Here is a 6,868-nt window from a genome sequence, read left to right as displayed (position 1 = left end):
AGAACACTCCCTAACACCATACACAAAAATAAACTCAAAATGGATTAAAGACCTAAATGTAAGGCCAGATATTATAAAACTCTTAGAGGAAAACATAGGCAGAACACAGTATGACATAAATCACAGCAAGATCCTTTTTGATCCACCTCCTAGAAAAAGGGAAATAAAAGCAAAAATAAATAAATGGGACCTAATGAAACTTAAATGCTTTTGCACAGCAAAGGAAACCATAAACAGGACCAAAAGACAACCCACTGAATGGGAGAAAATATTTGCAAAAGGAGAAACTGACAAAGGGTTAATCTCGAAAATTTACAAGCTGCTCATGCAGCTCAGTATCAAAAAAACAAAAAAACCCAATCCAAAAATGGATCGAAGACTTAAATAGACATTTCTCCAAAGAAGATATACAGATTGCCAACAAACACATGAAAGGATGCTCAACATCACTAATCATTAGAGAAATGCAAATCAAAACTACAATGAGGTATCACCTCACAACGGTCAGAAAGGCCATCATCCAAAAATCTACAAAAATTAAATGCTGGAGAGGGTGTGGAGAAAGGAAACCCTCTTGCACTGTTGGTGGGAATGTAAATGGATACAGCCACTATGGAGAACAGTACGGATGTTCCTTAAAAAACTAAAAGTAGAAGTACCATACGACACAACAATCCCAGTACTGGGCATATACCCTGAAAAAACATAATTCAAAAAGAGTCACATAGCACAGTGTTCATTGCAGCTCTATTTACAATAGCCAGGACATGAAAGCAACCTAAGTGTCCATCAACAGATGAATGGATAAAGATGATGTGGCACATATATACAATGGAATGTTACTCAGCCATAAAAAGAAATGAAATTGAGTTATTTGTAGTGAGGTGGATGGACCTAGAGACTGTCATACAGAGTGAAGTAAGTCAGAAAGAGATAAACAAATACTGTATGCTAACACATATATATGGATTCTAAAAAAAGAAAAAAAAATGGTCAGAAGAACCTAGGGGCAAGATGGGAATAAAGATGCAGACCTACTAGAGAATGGACTTGAAGATACATGGAGGGGGAAGGATAAGCTGGGACAAAGTGAGAATGTAGCATGGACATATATATACTACCAAACGTAAAATAGATAGATAGTGGGAAGCAGCCGCATATCACAGGGAGTATCAGCTCGGTGCTTTGTGACCACCTAGAGGGGTTGGACAGGGAGGGTGGAAGGGAGACGCATGAGGGAGGGGATATGGGTATGTATGTATACGTATAGCTGATTCACTTTGTTATACAGCAGAAACTAACACAGCATTGTAAAGCAATTATACTCCAATAAAGATGTTAAGAAAATTTTTAAAAAAAGAAAAGTGATAAAATGCACAGTGCATACACACATTCTATCCAGCAGCCAGTAGGTGACTATGACCCTACCCTACCATAATTGCATGCATCAGAATTAAACCATAAACACACCCAGAGAAATCTTGGCAAACTAATGAGGGAAGATGTGTAAAACTGACTGCATTTATCATTTAGATTTCAACACAACAACTATATCCCAATATTGAGACCTTTAAGTTCTGTATATGGTAATAAAAACTGTTTCCAGATTTCATACTGCTCTTGAAACCATCTGCAAATATCCCCTCAGGCAATTCTGTATTACTGCCTAAAGCGTCAGCGATGAATTCAGTTCAATCCCACTCAAACACTGTGATTATCTACTATAAAGAACACCAAATCATTAAGTGCAAATACTGTGATTTCTTCAGCTGTGGTTAGGTCTGGATCAGGATTGCTCCCCTCAGAGCTACTGTCCTCTGATATCTAATATCTGATATGATGGCTCATTTCTTTTCCCCAAACTCTAAGACCCCCCCTAAAAATTTATCAAACCTTGGTTTACAACAATGCTTGATTTTCTCCTTTACTTTTTACCACAAATACTATGAAATTATGACCCAATAATTTTATAGTCATACATACAAATTCAAAAATCAGTACTACTGGATCCCAGGGAGAGGACTGGGGTTGGGTGCGTGAACACAGCCTGAAGGGGGCTAGGGTGCCACAGCTACCGGAAGTGTATCCTGGAAAAGGTCTGGAGCTGCCAAAGAGACAAGAGACTTTTTCTTGCCTCTCTGTGTCACGGTGCCCCAGGAGAGGGGATTAAGAGTGCAACCTAAACGAGCTCTAGAGACGAGCACAAGCCATGGCTAACACCGTGGACCCTAGAGACGGGCATGGGACAGTAAGGCTGCTGCTGCAGTCACCAAGAAGCCTGTGTGCAAGCACAGGTCACTATCCACACCTCCCCTCTTGGGAGCCTGTGCAGCCTGCTACTGCCAGGGTCCTGTGATCCAGGGACAACCTCCCCAGGACAAGGAAGCACCTGAGGCTGGTGCAACTTCATGCCAGCCTCTGCCGCCCCAGGCACACCCCGCATTCCGTACCCCTCCCTCCCCCCAGCCTGAGTGAGCCAGAGCCCCCTAATCAGCTGCTCCTTTAACCCCATCCTGTCTGAGCGGGGAACAGATGCCCTCAGGTGACCTACACGCAAAGACATGGCCAAATCCAAAGCTGAACCCCAGAAGCTGTGCGAACAAAGAAGAGAAAGGGAAATCTCTGGCAGCAGCCTCAGGAGCAGCGGATTAATCTCCACAATAAATTTGATGTACCCTGCGCATCTGTGGAATAACCGAATACACAACGATTCATTCCAAATTGAGGCAGTGGACTTTGGGAGCAAAAATATATTTTTTTTTCCTTTTTCTCTTCTTGTGAGTGTGTATGTGTATGCTTCTGTGTGTGATTTTGTCTGTATAGCTTTACTTGTACCATTTGTCCTAGGGTTCTGTCTGTCCTTTTTTTTTTTTTTAAAGATAGTTTTCAGCACTCGTTATCATTGGCGGATTTCTTTCTTGGTTTGGTTGCTCTCTACTCTCTTTCATTTTTTTTTTTTTTTTTTTTTTTTTTTTGGTGGTATGTGGGCCTCCTCAGCGGCCATGGCTCACGGGCCCAGCCGCTCCGCGGCATGTGGAATCCTCCCAGACCGGGGCGCGAACCCGGTTCCCCTGCATCGGCAGGCGGACGTGCAACCACTGTGCCACCAGGGAAGCCCCATTTTTTTTTTATTACTTAAAAATTTTTTTAAAATAATAATAATTATTTTTTTATTGTAATAACTTTCTTTCCTTTTCTTTCTTTTTTTCTCCTTTTTATTCTGAGCCATGTGGATGACAGGGTCTTGGTGCTCTGGCTGGGCGTCAGGTCTGTGCCTCTGAGGTGGGAGAGCCAAGTTCAGGACATTGGTCCACCAGAGACCTCCCAGCTCCACATAATATCAAATGGTGAAAATCTCCCACAGATCTCCATCTCAACGCCAAGACCCAGCTCCACTCAACAACCGGCAAGCTACAGTGCTGGACACCGGATGCCAAACCAATAGCAAGACAGGAACACAACCCCACCCATTAGCAGAGAAGCTGTGTAAAATCATAAGGTCACATACAGCCCCAAACACACCACCAGACGTGGACCTGCCCATCAAAAAGACAAGATCCAGCCTCATCCACCAGAACACAGGCACTAGTGCCCTCCGCCAGGAAGCCTACACAACCCACTGAACCAACCTTACGCACTGGGGGCAGACAACAAAAACAACGAGGACTACGAACCTGCAGCCTGCGAAAAGGAGACTCCAAATCCAGTAAGTTCAACAAAATGAGAAGACAGAGACACAGCAGATGAAGGAGCAAGGTAAAAACCCACCAGACCAAACAAATGAAGAGGAAATAGGCAGTCTACATGCAAAAGAATTCAGAATAATGATAGTAAAGGTGACTTAAAATCTTGGAAATAGAATGGAGAAAATACAAGAAACATTTAATAAGGACCTAGAAGAACTAAACAGCAACAAAACAATGATCAACAACACAATAAATGGAATAAATACTTCTTAGAAGGAATCAATAGGAGAACAACTGAGGCAGAAGAAAGGATAGGTAACCTGGAAGATAAAATAGTGGAAATAACTACTGAAGAGCAGAGTAAAGAAAAAAGAATGAAAAGAATTGAGGACAGTTTCAGAGATCTCTGGGACAATATTAAATGCACCAACTTTCGAATTATAGGGGTTCTAGAAGAAGAAGAGAAAAAGAAAGGGACTGAGAAAAATATTTGAACAGATCATAGTTGAAAACTTCCCTAATATGGGAAAGGAAATAGTTAATCAAATCCAGGAAGTGCAGAGAGTACCATACAGGATAAATCCAAGGAGGAACACACCAAGACACATATTAATCAAACTATCAAAAATTAAATACAAAGAAAAAATATTAAAAGCAGCAAGGGAAAAACAACAAATAACATACAAGGGAATACCCATACGGGTAACAGCTGATCTTTCAGCAGCAACTCTGCAAGCCAGAAGGGAGTGGCAGGACATATTTAAAATGATGAGAGGGAAAAACCTACAAACAAGATTACTCTACCCAGCAAGGATCTCATTCAGATTCGACAGAGAAATTAAAACCTTTACAGACAAGCAAAAGCTACAAGAATTTAGCACCACCAAACCAGCTTTAAAACAAATGTTAAAGAAAATTATCTAGGTAGAAAACACAAGAGTAGGAAAAGACCTACAATAACAAACCCAAAACAATTAAGAAAATGGTAATAGGAACATACATGTCAATAATTACCTTAAATGTAAATGGATTAAATGCTCCAACCAAAAGACATAGACTGGCTGAATGGATACAAAAACAAGACCCATATATATGCTGTCTACAAGAGACCCACTTCAGACCTAGGGACACATACAGACTGAAAGTGAGGGGATGAAAAAGATATTCCATGCAAATGGAAATCAGAAGAAAGCTGGAGTAGCAATTCCCACATCAGACAAAATAGACTTTAAAATAAAGACTATTGCAAGCGACAAAGAAGGACACTACATAAGGATCAAAGGGTCAATCCAAGAAGAAGATATAACAATTGTAAATATCTATGCACCCAACATAGGAGCACCTCAATACATAAGGCAAATACTAACAGCCATAAAATGGGAAATCGACAGTAACACAATCATAGTAGGTGATTTTAACACTCCACTTTCACCAATGGACAGATCATCCAAAGTGAAAATAAATAAGGAAACACAAGCTTTAAATGATATATTAAACAAGATGGACTTAATTGATATTTATAGGACATTCCATCCAAACACAACAGAATACATTTTTTTCTCAAGTGCTCATGGAACATTCTCCAGGATAGATATCTTGGGTGACAAATCAAGCCTTGGTAAACTTAAGAAAATTGAAATTGTATCAAGTACCTTTTCCGACAACGCTATGAGACTAGATATGAACTACAAGAGAAAATTTCTAAAAAATACAAACACATGGAAGCTAAACATTACACTACTTAATAACCAAGAGATCACTGAAGAAATAAAGACGAAATAAAAAATACCTAGAAACAAATGACAATGAAAACACGACGACCCAAAACCTATGGGATGGAGCAAAAGCAGTTCTAAGAGGGAGTTTTACAGCAATTCAATCCTACCTTAAGAAACAAGAAACATCTCAAATAAACAACCTAACCTTACACCAAAGCAATTAGAGAAAGAAGAAGAAAAAAACCCCCAAAGTTAGCAGAAGGAAAGAAATCATGAAGATCAGATCAGAAATAAATAAAAAAGAAATGAAAGAAACAGTAGCAAAGATCAATAAAACTAAAAGCTAGTTCATTGAGAAGATAAGCAAAATTGACAAACCATTAGCCAGGCTCATCAAGAAAAAAGGGAGAAGACTCAAATCAATAGAATTAGAATTGAAAAAGGAAATGTAACAACTGACACTGCAGAAATACAAAGGAACATGAGAGATTACTACAAGAAACTATATGCCAATAAAATGGACAACCTGGAAGAAATGGACAAATTCTTAGAAAATCACGACCTTCCGAGACTGAACAGGAAGAAATAGAAAATATAAACAGACCAATCACAAGCACTGATATTGAAACTGTGATTAAAAATCTTCCAACGAACAAAAGCCCAGGACCAGATGGATTCATAGGCAAATTCTATCAAATATTTAGAGAGGAGTTAACACTTATCCTTCTCAAACTCTTCCAAAATATAGCAGAGGGAGGAACACTCCCAAACTCATTCTATGAGGCCACCATCACCCTGATACTAAAACCAGACAAAGATTTCACAAAGAAAGAAAACTACAGGCCAGTATCACTGATGAACATAGATGCAAAAATCCTCAACAAAATACTACCAAACAGAATCCAACAGCAAATTAAAAAGATCATACATCATGGTCAAGTGGGGTTTATCCCAGGAATGCAAGGATTCTTCAATATATACAAATCAATGATTGTGATACACCATATTAACAAATTGAAGAATAAAAACCATATGATCATCTCAATAGATGCAGAAAAAGCTTTCAAGACAATTCAACACCCATTTATGATAAAAACCCTCCAGAAAGTAGGCATAAAGGGAACTTAACCTCAACATAATAAAGGCCATATATGACAAACCCACAGCCAACATCGTGCTCAATGGTGAAAAACTGAAACCATTTCCACTAAGATCAGGAACAAGACAAGTTCGCCCACTCTCACCACTATTATTCAACATTGTTTTGGAAGTTTTAGCCACAGCAGTCAGAGAAGAGAAAGAAATAAAAGAAATCCAAATAGGAAAAGCAGTAAAGCTGTCACTGTTTGCAGATGACATACTATACACAGAGAATCCTAAAGATACTACCAGAAAACTACTAGAACTAATCAATGAATTTGGTAAAGTAGCAGGATACAAAATTAATGCACAGAAATCTCTTGC

Source organism: Physeter macrocephalus, chromosome 12 (assembly GCF_002837175.3).
Source record: "Physeter macrocephalus isolate SW-GA chromosome 12, ASM283717v5, whole genome shotgun sequence".
In the NCBI taxonomy this organism is placed as follows: Eukaryota; Metazoa; Chordata; class Mammalia; order Artiodactyla; family Physeteridae; genus Physeter; species Physeter macrocephalus.
This window is presented reverse-complemented; position numbering follows the sequence as displayed.